The 19,656-nt window shown below is 34.3% G+C and overlaps 1 long non-coding RNA gene across 2 annotated transcripts in view; it reads left to right on the forward strand.

Annotated features, from left to right (window-relative positions):
* The window catches only part of LOC102153987, a 58,493-nt gene extending 39,161 nt beyond the window's left edge, over positions 1-19,332 (forward strand). The window contains exons 2-4 of one of the 2 annotated variants that reach the window (XR_005369056.1): positions 4,910-4,965; positions 16,572-16,894; positions 18,838-19,332. This is a non-coding gene — a long non-coding RNA (uncharacterized LOC102153987). Of the gene's footprint in view, positions 1-4,909; positions 4,966-16,571; positions 18,288-18,837 lie in introns of those variants that run through there. The other variant, XR_005369055.1, reaches the window with a different exon arrangement.
* Positions 19,333-19,656: the final 324 nt, after the last annotated feature.

Raw genomic sequence — 19,656 nt, forward strand, 5'->3', positions numbered from 1 at the left:
ATTCAAGCATGTGGCTTTACGGTGATCTGATGTAACCGAAAGATAGAAACTAAGAGGACCAGATGGACTAATGTAGGAGAACTGTTCATCAAAAATTTCCTTTCTCTCTGGTACACTTTTATCAGATGTCGAAAAACAAATGATCCGAGGTAGGAAATGCCACATAGCATGTGGAATTCTCTCTACGTATATTCAGAGAGCAATCATTTCTGGCTCATTCCAGTCTATTCTAAAAACTCTACAAATTGGCTAAGACCAATATTTAATTCCCGACTACCTTTGCTACTTTTCTTTAGGACTCTTAAAAAGTTTAATTTTTTCCAGGATAATTATAATAAATCTGGTCAATATTTTCCTAACTGTAGAAGAGCAAATTTGCTAGTGGAAATACAGAAGACTGAGGGAATTCGATTTTCTCCTTCAAGCCACTAAAATGTCTGTCATTCAGTAAGAATGAAATGAGAACAACTAAAAAGGAAAAAAAAAAAAGACACTTTGTTTAGGCCATTCCACTAAATCATTGGTTTTAAATAAAGTGCAAAAACGGTGGGCCTGGGTGGCTCAATTGGCTAAGTGGCTGCCTTCAGCTCAGGGTAGGATCCCAGGGTCCTGAGATCTAGGGAGCCCTATGTTCAGCTCCCTGCTCAGTGGGGAGTCTGCTTCTCCCTCTGCATATCCCCCTGCTCATGCTGTCTCTCACACTCAAATAAATAAGTAAAATCTTTCTTTAAAAATGCAAAAATGTCTAATTGCTCTAGACCATTAGATCTTAACTGGTATGGTATTTTAGAACAAATTTGAGAGAGCCCCTTAATTCACTTCTAAATCTAAAGCCTAAACCAAAGAAACTTTGACGTGTGAATTTTTCTATTTCTTATTCTATCCACATAGATAATAGCAAGATTTATCAATACCTAGTGCTTTAAACAGCATGTTGAATGTTGATTGAATGAGGAAAGTCAGTGCATGATTTAATGACTGCACATATTAAGAAAGGGATATATTTTAACCTGCATTCTACTTACATTGATAGGAACATTAAAAAGTTAAGAAATTGATGATATCTTTTTAGATGAAACATCAAAGATACAACACATGAAAGAAATAATTGATAAGCAGACTTTATTAAAATTAAAAACTTTTGCTCTGCCAAAGACAGTATCAAGAGAATGAAAGGTACGCCACAGGCTGGGAGAAAATATTTGCAAAAGACACATCAGATGGAGGCTGTTTGCAGAATATACAAAGAACTCTTAAGTATCAATAATAAAAATCATATGGGTTTCTTTTTTTTTTTTTTTTTTTTTTATTTATGATAGTCACACAGAGAGAGAGAGAGAGAGAGGCAGAGACACAGGCAGAGGGAGAAGCAGGCTCCATGCACCGGGAGCCCGACGTGGGATTCGATCCCGAGTCTCCAGGATCGCGCCCTGGGCCAAAGGCAGGCGCCCAACCGCTGCGCCACCCAGGGATCCCCAATAATAAAAATCAAACAACCGATTAAAAAATGGACCAAAGACCTTCCTACAGACACCTCACCAAAGAAGAAATATAGGAGGCAAATAAACACGAAAAGACACTTCATATTGTATGTTATTAAGGAAATACAAAATAAAACAAACAAAACAACAATGAGGTATCGCTATACACTTATTAGATTGGCCAGAATCTATAAACTGACAGCTTTGAATTCTAGCCAGGATGTGGAGCAACAAGAATTCACTGCTGGTGGAAATGCAAAATATTACAGTCATAGTTTGGCAGTTTCTTATAAACCTAAATATAGGGCAGCCCAGGTAGCTCAGTGGTTTAGCGCTGCCTTCAGCCCAGGGCATGGTCCTGGAGACTCAGGATCAAATCCCATGTCGGACTCCCTGCATGGAGCCTGCTTCTCCCTCTGCCTGTGTCTCTGCCTCTCTCTCTGTGTCTCTCATAAATAAATAAATAAAATCTAAAAGTAAAAAAAAAAAAAACTAAATATACTCTTGCCATATGATCTGATAATCACATTTATTGGTTTTAAGCCAAAGGAGGTGAGATGACCACCCAAAACCTTGCACATAGATGTTTACAGTAGTTTTGTTCACAATTGTCCAAAGTTGGAAGCATCCTCGTTGTTCTTCAGCAGTTGGATGGATAAACTGTGGTACCTCCAGACCATAGAATATTACTCAGTACTGAAAAGAGATGAGCTATCAAGCCATGAAAAAACATATAGAAATCTTTAATGTATATGACTGAGTAAAAAAAAGCCAATTTGAAAAAAACTACATACTACATGATTTCAACTACGTTTTATCTGGAAAAGGCAAAACTATGCAGACAACAAAAAGGTCACTGACTACCAGGGCTGAAATGATAAGGAGTGATGAATAGACAGAGCCCATTGGATTTTTAAGGCAATGAAAATACTCTGTATAATATCAGAATGCCATTTTGCATTTGTCCAAACCCTTAGAATGTACAACATCGAAAGTGAACTCTAAGGTAAACTATGGACTTCAGGTGACTTTAGTATGTCGGTGTAGGTTCATTCATCGCAAAAAAACACTTACCATTCTAGCTGATAATGGGGTAGGTCATGCATGTATAAGGTACGGGATATTTGGGAAATCTCTGTACCTTCCTCTCGATTTTGATGAAAACCTAAAACTGCTCTAAAACAAGAATAGTCTTTAAAAATATAAACTGAAATATGGTCTGAAAAAAAGCATTAAGAGAGCATTGGACTCATTTGAAAAACTGAAACTAAAACAAAAGTGAACATTTTGAATTTTATTGAATTTTATTGAGTTAAGTGAATAAAGAGATCTGACCTGATACTTCAACTGAGATCTCTAATATTTTTATAGGAGAACCTAAGTGCAAGTGGTTTTCAAATTTCAAGTTATCAAATTTCCATTATGATCATGTGTCATAAGAAAAAATTGAAAAATTTCAAGAGTGAACTGAATCAGTAATATTTCTTAAAAATGTGATCAATTGATCACATGTATAACTTATGAGGTAACACTTTCAAAAATGCTGACTTTTAGTCCAATTCTACTTCTCAATGTCCCTATTTTTTTTTAAGATTTATTTACCCATTTAGAGAGAGAGAGAGAGATACAGAGAGAGAGAGAGAGCACCAGCAGGAGGACAGAGGGAGTGAGAATCCCAAGCAGATTCCATGCTGAGCATAGAGCCAGACTGAGGGGGGGCTCAATCTTACCACCCTGAGATCAGAAGTTGGACAGTCAACCAACTGTGCCACCCAGATGTCCCATGATGTCTCTGTTTATGTTAAAGGAACAGAAGTAAAACTATACTTCATAGTCCATAAAATTTAGCATGTACATCAATAAAGTATGGCACTCATTAATTTTTTCTCACAGTACCAATGGACTGCCTAAAAAAGATGAAGTAAAAACAATAAGTGCCAGAGGAAGATCATTCCTGTTTATGAAGTTCCTGGAAAGTAAGTTATTTACACAGTAAATGACTATAGAATGGTCATCTTAACTACACAGAGAGTTAAGGATCTCATTACCCCCATTTTGAGACTTCTACATTTATATTTACAGAGTTGTCTCAGGAGTTGGAATTAATAAGAAAACAAAGTGCTTTGATTTGTTTTGCATATCTCTTAGACTTGAATACAAAAGCTAAACAGATCTGTCAAAAAATCTAAACTCAATAGTCATTAGGGCTCTTTGATAATTTAGTGCCTTCCATAAGATAGTATAATGGGTCTACTAATAAATAGGTAAAAGAAAAATGTGAAAAGCATCTAATTATGATCAAAATTAGCCTTATATAAATCTCCCATTATCTAATATCAGTAAGAGAAGAGGAAATTTGGAATGAAAACAGTTTTAGGGATCCCTGGGTGGCGCAGCAGTTTAGCGCCTGCCTTTGGCCCAGGGCGTGATCCTGGAGACCCGGGATCGAATCCCACATCGGGCTCCCGGTGCATGGAGCCTGCTTCTCCCTCTGCCTGTGTCTCTGCCTCTCTCTCTCTCTCTCTCTCTCACTGTGTGCCTATCATAAATAAATAAAATTTAAAAAAAAATAAAAAGAAAAAAAAAGAAAACAGTTTTATGTAAATCACCAAAGGGTATTGTGAAACTTTATGACTTGAGGCATTTCTCTCAGTAAAAGGAGTAGCATATCATACTGATTTTTTGATTGAGCTATTTGACAGGCTAGATGGCAAGTCACAGCTGAAAAGACAGCTGGTGTTAGGCATTATCCATCATTCATATGACAAAAAATATTGTGAGCTTAACTTTGCAATGCTCAAGCACATGCTGATCAGGTTCTGTATCTAACACTGTATCAGAAAATAGAAGAGGGTGTTTTCAGGGAATAAAATAGTGTATGTCCACATCACAGATGGGATACTTTGAGTTAGATTGTCAGAATCAAGCTTTCTTCAATGACTTGACTAATGTTGACAACCAATCGAATAATTCAGCCACTATTTAATATGAATGAGGATATAATATTGAGATATCCAATTTAATTGATTTAATTAGCATGATGATTGTCAATTTTTCACCACAGTTTGTTACTTTATGTGGCAATGATGACTCTATGAACACTAATTTCTGAATCATGAAAATGAAAACATGTATAAAAAAGAGAGTTGTTGATATGTAATACCATTTTTACTAAAATTGATAATCATTTTTTTTACACTTTCCTTGAGTTTTAATATTATATTCACTGATTAATTTTATTCCTTTATTTCTAACAGATGTCAGAATGCAGAGAATATTTTAGGAAAAAAAATATTTTAAGGACTGTTAGGTATTTTTACCTAGAATAGAATGAAATCAGATCTATAACAGATACGAATGTTGTTTATAAAGTAAATTTAAAACAAAAAAATGAGGTGTATTATGTTTTTTTTCTTTTCTTTCTGCAGGTTACCCTTAATGCAGTTTTCAAGCACAAACAAAGAGAAAAACAATTGACGGCCTTGTAAGTTGAGTTTTTTATAGATAGATAAGAAGCTGTCATGGATTGTCATATATTGTCAAAACTTAGAAAAAATAGAACCTTTTTTATGCCAGATGTGGTGATATAATTTGAATCACATATGGAAAAAAGGTAGTATGTAACATTTCAGTGGAAAAAAAAAAGCATTCATTTTGTAACTGAACTTTATTCACATTTTAGTCAATATTTAATACACTACTACTTGACATTAATTATAAATCTTTTCGTTATTTAAAAGCACTTGCAATCAATACATCTATACTTAGTATGTAAATATTATTGTTTACAAGTCTAAAGAGACTACCACTTAAGTGTGCAGATTAGATGATTGACAAATGTATGTAACTATGACAGAGAAATTAATATTTTTATAATTAGTAAGACTATGATAACACTAATTTCCAATTCCTAGGAATTGCTAGTGCACATTCAAAACATGGGTATTTGTGGTTGAGTTATAGTTAGTTTTAGAGACTGTTAAATTAATCAAATCTATTTTTACACTAGAAGTCTGGGAGGTTTTGAAATAATATTAGAAATTGTTATTTAATTGTAACAGTCTTTATATTTCTTTCTTTCCTACAGTCTTAATATTTGCAATTCGCTTGTTTCATTTTCATGTGCATGGAGACAGTGTTCCCCTCTAATGAAAGTATCAGAGAACCAGTTTTGGGGCCTGTAGACAGATGTCAAAGTTCATTTGGACTGAAATGTGCACAGACCTCATTAATGACATCCTAATGAATTTTAGTGTGATGCAATTTCCTTTAGGCAAGCTGCACAACAGTAAAAGGGTTTTGGGAATCCTGAAAGACACATCCTTCATCTCACTGAATTCCACTTCTGTACTATATGAAACCTTATTGTTATTTTTTAATTCCTTTTCACTCTTCATAGACATCAGAAATGAGTAAAACATTCCAGTAATAAATGTGGCTTAACAATCAATAGTATTTATCTTAAATTATTCTACCAGTTGTTTGCTTAAAGTGTTATTCCTCTTTTGTAGTTGCTGTTTTTATTATTGTTGTTGAACTCATAAATTCCTTGCATTTCTTCTGTCATTATCAAACTGCACTAATTGAGTCTCAAAATTATAACACCTTGGAACTAAAGAGAGAAATAATTAATGAGGTTTTTAACTTCTTTAAAAGATTTTATTTATTTATTTATTTATTTATTTATTTATTTATTTATTTGAGACACAGACAGAGGCAGAGACCTAGGCAGAGGGAAAAGCAGGCTCCGTGTGGGGAACCTGATGTGGGACTCAAACCCAGGACACTGGGATCAGGACCCGTGCTAAAGTCAGATGCTCAACTACTGAGCCATCCAGGTGCCCTGAAGTTTTTAACTTTCAAAATAATTTTAAATTAGTTTTAACTTAGAGAAAAGTAGTAGCAAGCATAGGACAAAGAATTCCTGAATACTTTTCAAGATTTACTTGTAAATACTTTGCTGTGAATTATTCTCAATCTATCGCTCTTTCTCTTCTCCCATATTATGTGCCCATGCACATATGTGTACGTATAGATACATATGTAAATTTTACCATTATTTTCAGAACCACTTGATAATAACTTGCAAACATCAGGACACTTTTTGTTTAAATATGTCAATATATATCCTATGATAAAAACAGGAAATTTGACATTGCTGCAATGCTATTATCCAACCTACAACTTTACTCATATTTTGCCAAATCTCCCCAAGAGTTTCCTCTTAGAATTTTTCTGGTCCAAGATCACACATCTCATTTTCTTTTCATGTCTCTTTTGTTTGCTTTAATCTGGGCTAATTCATCTATAAGTTTTTGTCTTTCAAAACTTTGATATTTTGAAGACCATAGGCCATTTATTTGCTTAATGTCCTTTAGTCTTTATCATTTAGTTTAGAACATGCATTTTGGACAATGATATTATCTAAGTTCTCCTTCTTTAGTGCAACATATCAAGAGGCAGATATCAGTTTGTCCCATATTAGTGATGTAAAATTTGATCATTTGTTTAAGTAGTAACCTTCAGATCACTCTATTGTTAATTGTGTAACAAGTAAGAAATAGGAATGAAGTTCTACTTTAAGACAAAGTGAATATCTTGTTCAGCATCAAAATCTCATCCTTTAGTTTTAACATCCATTCTTCCATAATTCATTGTTTTGGGTGTTGCATAGTGATGATTATTCCCTTTACCTTTGTTAATATTTTACTGTAGGGAAGATATTTCCCTTCATTCCTATGTTTTTTTTTTTTTAATTTGGTATGGAGGACTCAAGGAATATTTGATGGATCGTAATCCATTACAATAATGTTGATTTCCAAATTATTTGGGTTCATTCCCAAATTATTCTGTTAGTAGATGTAAACCCATTTAAGCTAGCTTCCTTGAATTTTTGACACATTCTTATATATTTTTTTTAGTGCATCCTGACTTTTGGCCATAAAAAGAAAATCTAAATGTATGTATGGACTTTTTCTGCCATAGCCCTGGAATTACCACTTTCTCTAGGAATCATGATTCTATTTATTGGAGAATGCTACTTAGAAATTAAAATTATTTCAAATTAATTTAATTTTAAAACTACAATGAGATACCACCTCACACCTATCAGAATGGCTGAAATTAACAACACAGCAAATAACAGATATTCATGAGTATGTGGGGGAAAAGGGAACCCTCTTGCATTGTTGGTGGGAATGCAAACTGGCGCAGCCACTCTGGAAAGCAGTATGGAGTTTCCTCAAAAACTTAAAAATAGAACTATCTTATGATCCAACAATTGTACTGATAGGTGTTTACCCGAAGGAAACATAAATCCTGATTTGAGGAGTTACATACATCTGAATGTTTATAGCAGCATTATCGACAATAGCCAAATTATGGAAAGATCCTAAGTATCCATTAACTGATGAATGGATGAAGAAGATATATGTATATACGGCTGAGTTTCTCTCTCTCTGTCTGTCTCTTTCTACATATAGAGACAGAGAGAGAGACAGAGAGACAGAGAAAGAAACAGAGAATGAAATCAATGAAATCATGCCATTTGCAATGACATGCAGTGTCATGAGTGAATAATAAATTTTATTGAGTTAAGTCGTTAAGAATTGTGAGTTTATCTATTATGTCAACATATCCAGGAGTATCCTGGCTAATACAGAAATAGCTATCAGGCTAAGGGTGCTGTTTTTACTAAAGCCTAAAACACTTAGCATTAGTTTAGCATTTCGGCAGTGGGTGCCTAAGAAATAAATACCAGAGGCTAGAAACTTTATGATCCGTGTTATACAATGGCAAAACATTTGCTGAAACTGTCATCTACAATAATTTCAGAGACAGAAAAATGTGCTTGCTTGCCTGACAGCTCTAAGAGAAGAGTTAGAAAATAGAAATTTTAAGTACTGTGTGTTGGCTACTAAAGTTTATTACTCACTCATGGCACTGTCCAAATAACAGTCATTTGCTCTCCACTCCCACTTCAAACATCCCTTCTGAAATTGATGACAAGCAGATCTGAGTACCTCATTATGGTCTTTCTGTGATCTTGCATTTCTTCTCTTCCAGAATTATGAATAAGATAGAGAGAGAAGAAATAGATTATATGGAGTCTTTCAGAGTCTAGCTTAAGGATTGGAGCACACCATTTCCTTTAATATCTCATTGAATAGAATTCTTCACATAAAAATATTTAGCAAGAGTGTGGGGAATATAGTGTTTAGGTATTTCCAAGAGAAAAGGAAAAACCGCTTGGTGAATAGGTATCATAGGTTTCTGTTACATAAAAGTAAGGGAAAATATACTTTAAAATCTGAGTATTTTAAACAGGAGAGCATTGCAAAGGAGAGATTTAAGATGGAAGAAACTAGAAATGACATCTGTTTGTGCCATTATACATATCTAGATAAAAAAAGAAATAAAGTTGAAATATGGAGAGTAAATACCAGGTATCAGAAATATCATCGAAGGATAATTATTATCTTAGAAGACTGAATGAAAAATGATGGAATTAGAAATACATTTTCAGATTTCTCACTTTGAAGACAAGGTGAGTAGTTTGCCATGGCCATATATATAATATTTTTTATTTATATATTAGTGAAAGCCTGAAAAATGGATGAAATCTACTTACTCTTTTTTCATTTATTTATTCATCAAATATATACTTAGCGTTGAGTTCCAGGTATGATACATGATACAAAAGATTAAAAAATACAAGAAACCGAATCCCCAACATGTAGAATCTCATCTCTACTATTACAATAACAATTGTTTAAAAATTAAAATCCAATATGATAAATAAACCTAGAAAGGCATTATTATTGCATTAACACTGGATGATTATACATCAGATTATTCTTAACGTTGGTTTTCACTATGAGATGATTATACATGGGTTTGATTTTTTTAAATTTATGTCTTCTATTATTTAAAGCTTATTTTTTTAAGATTTTATTTATTTATTCATGAGAGACACACAGAGAGAGGCAGAGACACAGGCAGAGGGAGAAGCAGGCTCCATGCAGGGAGCTCCATGTGGGACTTGATCCCGGGACTCCAGGATCACGCCCTGGACTGAAGGCAGGTGCTTAACCACTGAGCAACCCGGGCTGCCCAGTTTATGTCTTCTAAATTAACAACAGTGAAATATGTAACAAAATAAAGGCATCTGATAAAGTCAAATGGAGTTATTCGATTGCTGAGTACTTTGGGGTAACTTTAATTTTTTTTCTGACATTTTTCATGCAATAGAAACTAAGAGTAAAGAGATTTTTTTTTTTCAAAGACAATTCAAGCAGTAAAGCTTACCAGATATAAAGCAAGGACCCTAGGAAACTCCAAGATTTATGAGTAGGAAAAAGAGATAAAGAAGGTGGAATCTACAAAAGTGGTCAACAATTATATGTCCATTGATTGACTTTTGAAAGAACTGCACTCTAGTGAAACATAGACTAATCAGCTGAGGCCTAAGCTGAAAATGAGAAAGAGTTGCAGTTCATAAAGATTACTCAATTTGGTGGAAAAAATTAAATACATATGTAACTGTTTTTTTTATTGCAATGAATACTTAAAACAGGTAATGGTATAGGTAATGCATTTGCTTACTTATAACTTTTGTAATATAATATTCTGTTATTAAACATTACATAACATATTTTTGTGAAACAGTGTTAATCATTGTAAAATAATTAATGTTTTCATTAAAATTGTCCTGCATTCTTATTGTTGTTATTATTGATTTGCTGCTACTTTCTCAGCTTATAAACGAAGGTTATAAATTCCTTTGTTAATTCTAATTCAGCTTCTCTTAAATGAAGACATTCATTTTAAGGACTTTCAAGCGCTTTTGACAATCTATGGGATAAAACTCTAAACTTCTAATCTGTAGCCTTTCCTTCTTTTGATCTCCCTAATGGAAAACCATGATGTATGTCAGTGACACTCTGAAACTTATCAGAGTAAAATAGGGCAAAACACCTTCCCTATCAAATTAATGGTGTGCACTACACTGACATTGAGACAAGGTGTCTCTCAACAGATTCCTTATGTTTTCTTTCCACATCGAGGAGTTTATTTAGCAGATAAAAACCTGCCACAAAGTGTTAGTAAAAGAACAGTACACAAGAAACTCTGAAGAGGAGAAAATACTCTCAGATCATAGTGCTAGTATTCCATAAAAAGTATTTCCCTTTATAATTGAGAAGGAGTCAAATGCTTGAAAATAACTGAGCACACACTATAAGAGCCTTTCTTTAACAGTCAGAAAGATAGTAAGAAAGTAAATTGTAGGGATGCCTGGCTGGCCTGGTTGGCAGATCATGTGACTTGATCTTGGGGTCATTAGTTCAAGCCCCATATTGAGAGTAGACATTACTTTAAAGAAAAAAGAAAAAAGAAAGTGAATTCTAGTGAGTCTGGATTTGTCTTTGAAATAAATTTCTCTGATATAAAGAACAAAAAATTTATTGTTAAATAATTTATTATACAAAATGGAAGTTCACTAAATGGCTCAATCAACTCTATAATATGTTGCCTACTTTATTTTTTAGTTTTAATTTTGATTCCTATCATAAACCACCCTAAATTATATTTATTTTTCAGGAATTTTTATAAGGATATCTAATTTACTGATTAAAACCATAAAGTTAATTTTTTCTCTAATCCATTGAATAACAAATTAAGGTTTATATAAAATGTCATCAAGTTTAGCCCATTTTAGTTTTATCATAAGTCATAAATTGAGCTTTTTATCTGATATAAAAGAGGAACTATATATTTTATGATTTAATGTGATAAATACAACCATTAATGAAACACTCAAAAGTAGTTTATTAGAAATTAAATTTGTGCTCTAACTTATCAGATTATATTGATAGAATGATTATTTTTTTAAAGATTTTGTTTATTTACTCATGAGAGACACACAGAGAGCGGCAGAGACATAGGTAGAGGGAGAAGCAGCCCGTGTGGGACTTGATCCCAGGACCACCAGGATTGCAACTTGAACCAAAGGCAGAAGCTCAACTATTGAGCCACCCAGGTGCTCCTGATAGTGTGATTTTTAAAGTCATCCCAGTTCCAGAATATGATTTATGAGTTAATTTACATACATCCTTAAAACCAAGAAACAATACTTAATCCTCTGATCTCTACAAGGGCTATTGCATTTCCCATATAAAATTTATAGATTGGGGGGCGGGGAGGGTTGCCTGGATGTCTCAGTCAACTGAGCATGCAAATCTTGATCTCAGCTCAGGTCTTGATCTCAGGGTCATGAGTTCAAGTCCCATGTTGGGCACTACAAAAAGCAAAAGAGATTTCTATCCTCTACTAGATATCAGAAAGGGAGGGGTGTCAGAATGGAAAAGCTACAGTTATTGGAGCTGGTAAAACAGTAAAGTACAACTTTTTTGTACTAGTACTAAAGTAAAGCAATACTTTAAGCAAGCAAGTTGGACTCTCAATTAGTGTAAAAAATAGTGTCCTTCAAGAAATGGAAATTGAAAAAAACATTTAAAAAATTAATCAAGCATGATGGCCTTTTTTTCCCCAATTGCAAACCCTCCCTCAAAAATTCATAAGTGTTGTACTCAGGTTTTTCATTTATCACCAATATCATTTATAGTAGTTATACAAAGGTTATGTCCATGGAAGCACCTTTCTGTGTTTTTTGGTCATTCATGCTGATCTACTTTTGGTAACCTTTTGGCAAGAGTCTGGGTCATTCTATGTGAAGAATGACTTACAAAAAAGCATACTATTTAAAAAATAATTACTCTAAACCTAATGCCCATTTTTAGTTCTCCTAGTCTTGTAGAGACATTGAAGTCAGTAAAACAAAAAACACATTTTGGTCAACAAAAGTGAAACATCCAGGCCTATCAGACCACTGAAGACCATATCCCACATCTAATCAATGTGTATTTGTGTATAATTCTCACTGAATGACTGTTAACATTTATTCCATGGAAAATTACTGCTTGTATGTACAAGGGAAGGATTACAGCATAAGGCAGTCAGATGTCTTGAGTTAACGCTCTTGCTCCGCCATTAGTAGTTGTGTAGTCTTGGATAATTTATCTTTTTCGTGCCTGCTACTCAATTTCTAAAATAGAGATTACAGCAATGCCTAATTCACTGAGTTCTTTTTTTTAATAAATTTATTTTTTATTGGTGTTCAATTTGTCAAAATACAGAATAACACCCAGTGCTCATCTCGTCAAGTGCCCACTTCAGTGCCCACCACCCAGTCACCCTCCCCCCCCGCCCTCCTCCCCTTCCACAACCCCTAGTTCGTTTCCCAGAGTTAGGAGTCTTTATGTTCTGTCTCCCTTTCTGATATTTCCCACTTATTTTTTCTCCTTTCCCTTTTATTCCCTTTCACTATTTTTTATATTCCCCAAATGGATAATTTATCTTTTTCATGCCTGCTACTCAATTTCTAAGATAGAGATTACAGCAATGCCTAATTCAATGAGTTCTTTTGAAGATTAACTGAAATAATATAAGTAGACTCTTAAAACTATTCCAAAGTTCAAAATAAGCATGCAGCAGATACTGTGGTATAATGTTAACTATTTATCATAATTACAGAGTAAAATTTGTCTTTTTTTTAAGATTTTATTTATTGATTGATTTATTTATGACAGACACACACACACAGGGAGAGATAGAGAGAGAGAGAGAGGCAGAGACACAGGCAGAGAGATAGGCAGAGAGAGAGAAGCAGGCCCCATGCAGGGAGCCCGACGTGGGACTCGATCCCTGGTCTCCAGGATCACACTCTGGGCTGAAGGCGGCACCAAACTGCTGGGCCACCGGGGTTGCCCTAGAATTTGTCTTTATGGTGAGATCTTCATTTGCCTACACAGTACTGTTTATAAATCACAAATTTGCCTTTATTCTCTTAGATAAGAAAGAGAAATTTGTAGGAGGATCCTTGGAAGAATTAGAATTGTCTTGTTTTGCTTTGTTTTTGATTGTCCTAGAAGAGCCAAAGTGTTCAGAAGATAAGTGTTTCTGGGGAGTGAAGAAAAATTTATCTAGATCCAATGACCTAAGGGATCCAAATGAAGTTGTAGCAGACTTTTGGATCTACCATAAGGTTAATTCATGAGATTAAAAAGGGAATGCCATAGACCTTAAAATCAGGTTAGTTACGATAGTATCAAAATCTTTATAAATGGAATGTTTGCAAAATTTTCACATTTTCCTTATTTTAACTTTTCTATCACTATATAATTAAGTCAAAATCTTAGCTTATTTTGTCTTACAAGTTAATTTTTAGTTTTGTTTGAATTATGAAATTGCTTTAGCTATGCTTAAAATGAAACAACAAAATAGATTTTACACCCTTTTACTTTTAAAAAATACTTTATTATTTATGGCATTATTGACATATAATCTACTCTTTTAAAGTACAACTCAGATTTTAGTATATTCACAGTTGTGTAAATATCACTAATATCTAATTTTTAAAGATTATTATCATCACAAAAAGAAACTTCATACCAGTTAGTAGTCACTGCCCATTTTACTCTCCCTTCACCCCTGGAAACCACTAGTCTACTTTCTGTTTTTATGGTTTTGCATATTCTGGACTTGTCACATAAGTGGAATCATAAAATGTGGTCTTTCATGACTAGCTTCTTTCACTTAGCACAATGGCTTCAAAGCTCATCCAATATTATAACATGCATCAGTACCTCATTCTTTTTTATTGCTCAATAATATTCTTTTGCATGACTTTTCTTTGTTTATTTATTGTTTACCCATTCATCATTCCATAGTCATTTGTTTTGTCTTATTTTTGGACACTATGACTAGTGCTGCTCTGAATATTCATGTACAAGTGTTGACCTATGTTTTCACTTCTCTTTGATCTATACCTAAGAGTGGAATTGCTGAGTCTCATGTTAACTATGTTTAACATTGTGAGGAAGGATAGTTTTCCACTGTGGCTACAGCATACTTTACCAGCAGCAGTTTACAAGGATTCCAATTTCTCAACATTCTTGCCAACATTTATTACTATATGTCTTTTTGGTTACAGCTTTCCAAGTGTATATAAAATGGTATCTCATTGTGGTTTTCATTTGCATTCATCTAATAAGTAATGAAGCTGAACATCTTTTCATGTGCTTATTGATCTTTCATATATCTCCTTTGGAGAAAATGTCTATTGAAAACATTTGCTCATTTTTAAATTGGGTTATCTGTGTTTTAATTGTTGATTTGTAGTATCCTCCTCACTAACAATTTTAATTGGTGTTGGGAGGAACAAGTTTGGTACTAATAATGGAAGTGAAGTAAGAAATCATCTGTGAAGAAAAAGTAAAGTAACTACTACATATTTGACAAATAAATGTGGATAGGAATTAATTTTTTCAACATTTATGGACTACCTTCTAGTTCCGAGATATTGATATAGGCACTCAGCTGACAGTTGTAATTTGCCTTGCAGATCTTATACTGTAGACAAATAAGGAAATCAATTATTGGTATCTCATCTGTTACTGATAAGCACCTAGAAATAAACAAACAAAAAAGTTGTCATGAGAAGGAATATCTGAGTGAGCAGGGAAACTTTTTCTGATGAAATGGCACAGGCCTAGGACCTTAAAATAGCAGCCTTCAAAGGAGCCAACAGAGATGATTGTAGGCAATGGCAACAGTAAGAAAAGACATCAGGACAACAAAATAGTTGCGAGTTTGGGAAGAAAAATAAGAAGGCCAGTGTAGCTGGAGTTTAGCGGGAAGTAAAGAAGTTAGGGATGTCTGGGTGGCTCAGTGTCTGGGCATGTGTCTTTGGCTCAGGACATGATCCCGGGGTCCTGGTATTGAATCATTCTTCAGGTTCCCTCACGGAGTCCGCTTCTCCCTCTACCTGTGTCTCTACCTATCTTTCTGTGTCTCTCATGAATAGATAAATAAAATCTTTTAAAAAAAAGTTTTAAAAAATGGTGGTAGAAGACCACATAGCACCTTGTGTGCTATGGTTAGAAATTTAGATTTTCTTCTAAATGTCATGAGAAACTATTAAAAGATTTTAAACAGGAGAGCAAAAGATTTAATTTTCTTTGTAATAAGATCATGTATTTGGTAAATGGTAATGGGAAGACAAAAGTAGAAGCATAGAGGTTGTGTAGGAGATTATATAGCAGTCAGGAGAGAAGATGTTGCCTTGAACTCTGGTGGTGATCACTGTGATGTAACAGTGTGGACAGATTTGGAAGCTATTTTGGAAATAGAGCTAATGGCATTGTTGGACTGGCTGATGAGGAGATTATGAGAATAGTGAAGAAAATGGCAGAATTCTTTCTAGTTGATTTCAATTTTTATGGCTTATAAAACTTCTATCTTTATAAAAAATATATTTTTTAATCTGGGTGAATCCCTACTCGTGCTATTTACTTAATCAGGAAAAGAAAGATCATTATTGTTGATAAATAGTAAGGAAAGTGATTTTCTTCTATGAAACATTTTTTTGACACAATCTTTCAATAAAAAGCCCAACAGGAATTCCAATTGGAAGCCTAGGGATATACAGTCTAGGTAAAAATATTCTAGGCTGGGCACTGGGTGGCTCAGTCAGTTACAGGTCTGCCTTCAGCTCAGGTCATGATCCCAGGGTTCTGGGATCCAGCCCCACATCAGGCACCCTGCTCAGAGGGGCGTTTGTTTCTTCCTGTGTCTCTGCCCCTCCCCTTGCTCACCGCTTTCTTTCCCTCTCTCTCTGTCAAATAAATATATAAAATCTCAAAAACACAGATTCTAGTCTGGAATCTTGGAGAAATTTTGACTTTGCAGTTCTTTTATGCCTCCAACCAACTATAGTTTACCCAAGAAAGTAAAGATGATTTTACCTTAGAACATGTGATATTCAGCAAGACTGTGTAAATGCTTGCATAAATAATAATTAAGAATTAGTCAGCAGCCAGGTTGATGTGTAGATTCTATTTCTGTAATCACTAGATGTTAAGGTACCTTGACTGGTTTTCTATCAAGACTACTACTGGAGAAATAGCACAATGAAAGACTAAGGACAAGGATGTACTGATGTCCCTTAACCCTTCTTTTCTTTGACAACAGCTAATCTAACAAATATCAACAACCAAGTTCAGATTGTCCCAGATGTCCTGAAGTAGCTAACCTCAGGAGAACCTACGTTTACTTGATTTTCATCATTCTCCTTGCTTGCTCGTGACTAGAAGAGAAATTTTATCATGTCAAAGTGTCAGAAATATTCTACAATGATTGCTGCAATCACTGGAAAAAAGAACTCTGGAACCTTGACTACTTTATCATCACACCAGCCACTGAACTCTTTTTTCTTGGATATATTCCTGGTGACAAATACTTAAAACGTCATTTAATGATAGGAAGCAGGTTGTGCAACATTTGTACTGCATCTGGTAAATCTGCCCTAAACTGGAGCATGCGTTTGCTGATGTGTAGAAAGTGTGACCATTTTAACAAGTATCCTTTTATTAAAATTAGTTAGGTTCCTCAAGATTGTTTATTATTTTCCTATCAAATCTGTGAGAAGTAGAGCAAATCCCCATAGTCTGAATGGGGGGGGGGAGTTGATTAAATATAATATTTAGATCTAATCCTGAAACAGGTGGATCATAAATAGAGTGTGGAATATTCAGAATAAAAGAGGGGAATTATACATGAGATTTGGTTCAAGTATTCTGGCATCGTATTCTAATCCTACCCTACCCATGTGGATTGATGAAATGACTGAATTTACCTAAATTGCCATTAAGCAATCTGCTTGATATATCATGATAGTTCTTTATTCTTCCTCAGATACTTTTACCCATTATGAATACTATAGACATCCCAGGTCTTATTTCTGGGTTGACCAGAGTTGAACTGAATTGTTATCAGGCCACTTGTTCAAAAACAGTTATTCAAGTATTTAAAAAAAAAAGATGAATAAATAGGAAAATAGAAAGTTAGTTCTGTTTTCCTTCATACATGTTTTTATGTCCAGTTTATTTTACAAGTTTGATCCCCAGAAGTATAGTTTATTGGCCAGTACTTTTTTATCCTAAGCCATGGAAGCTAGGCAGTAAATACCTTAAGCCAAAAAAAAATATATAATCTGTGTGTTTGAGGCTAGACTGTGTGACTGGGGCTTAGTGGTTCACCAAAATAAATTGCAGGAAAGGCAGTTGCCTGATATTCAAAAACTTGAATACCATCAGGATTCTATCTTCTGACCTTGTTTCTTTCTATACATTGGTTCTATTCACTTCTATTATAGTTTGATCTATGATCATAAGGAAAAATGAGATGAAAATGTAACAAGGGTGAGAGGAGCACATATGGCTATGGGAAATTTAACTACTACAATCCCACTATTTAATTATTAAAACTGAAGAAGTTATTTCTCTCAGCTCTACTTCAAAACAATCCTGAAATAGGATTTTAATTCACCCAGCTTGTTTGCAGCCCTTAGACCAATCTGGATGGCAAATGATTGCAATATCAAGATTGGATTTCCTTGGATCATGTTCCTACAAATTATACCACATTATAGGATGTGGAGAAAATGAATCATATAGGAAGATCTCAGCTCCCACTTGACAAAAGTAATAAAATAGGGTAAAGATAGTTTCTGCAAAAAAAGAGAAACTGGAGTTTCTGATACATAGGTCATTACTAGAGCTGCTATACTGTTACTAGAGCAATTAGAGTAACAAATATGCAGTACCCAAAGTGCTGGCTACTGGCAATAGTGAAGAAAACTCATAGAAGTTGAGTGCTTCAGGAGCATGGATTGCGAAACAAGAGAAAGAAGGGAGAAAGGAAGGAAGGAAGGAAGGAAGGAAGGAAGGAAGTAAAGAGGAAGGAGGGAAGAAGGAAGGAAGGATAGAACGAAGAACAAGAGAAGAAAGAAAGAAAGAAAGAAGAAAGAAGAAAAAGACACTAAAAAAAGACAAACGCAAATCAAACCCCACTACCAAGAAAGAAAGAAAGAAAGAAAGAAAGAGAAAGGGAAGGAAGGAAGGAAGGAAGGAAGGAAGGAAGGAAGGAAGGAAGGAAGGAAGGAAGGAAAAATGGACCAACTTAGAACCCTTCCTTGCAAGTATTAGTCATTTTTATTATTAGATAGTAAATATTGTTAAATTTCATGTATCTCTTAAAGTGTGAGGTGATTTAATTCACTTAGAAAAAACTATTTTGCTTCTGTAGTGTTCAAGATACCTAAAGAAATTAGGCAAAGGCAACAATATTTTTCAGACCTACACTTCATTTGAAGTTTCTAAATCTGGTGGACTATACTAATTAACTGCACTCTACAGCTTTTTTGAAAAGTGGAAGATAACTGTATTTTCTTTTACAGATGGGTGACCCAGAGGCAGAGAGCTTAAGTGACTTTGTAAAAAAACATATAGCATCATTCATGTGTAGAAGCAAGCATTGACGCTAAGGATGGACACTCAGCCTGTTTCTTTAACCACCCAGCTAACTGCTACTCCTTAAATAGAAAAGCTAGTGATTCATGCCCTCTGTTTCTTGCTATTTAATTACCTGGAATCAGAATGGGGTCTAAGAACAATTACCTTCTGAATTTATTTTTAAAAGCCTATATTTGAGATGCTTTACAGAAATCTGAATCAAATGTAAAAAGTTCTGTGCTGTGGTTGGGATAAATCTATGTCATTAAGAGAAATAAAGTTTCAGTAATATATGAAAGACAATTTGCACTTGGAAAATGTATGAATGTCCTGAAATTGATTTCACCCACAAAGTACAACCTGTTTCTAAGAAAAACGGTCTTGGAAGAAAAATGTTAGGCACATAAAAAGTGCATTAAAGGTATTTATACAAAAGTAAACTTTAAATGAACTCTTTATAAAACTACAACTACTAGAGCGGACTTGTAAATCAGACCAACATTAAACAACTGCAACAAATGTATGTGTCAATACCGCAGTGGTAGCACTTGGTTTACAGACCCTGAAGCTGTAAGATAGAGTAGAATTCAGGCTGTTGCAGGAACTGGAAACTAGAGGAAGCAGTGACACACAGTTGCAATGAAAATGCGTACAAAAGTTTTAAATCTTTTGTTCAGAATTAATTTTCCACTCCAAAATTTAAATGAAGGATCTTCATCTAAAAAGAGAGAAAGTTTACTCTATACGCCATTATTATGTCCTAT

This window comes from Canis lupus, chromosome 13 (assembly GCF_011100685.1).
Source record: "Canis lupus familiaris isolate Mischka breed German Shepherd chromosome 13, alternate assembly UU_Cfam_GSD_1.0, whole genome shotgun sequence".
NCBI classification, from domain to species: domain Eukaryota; kingdom Metazoa; phylum Chordata; class Mammalia; order Carnivora; family Canidae; genus Canis; species Canis lupus.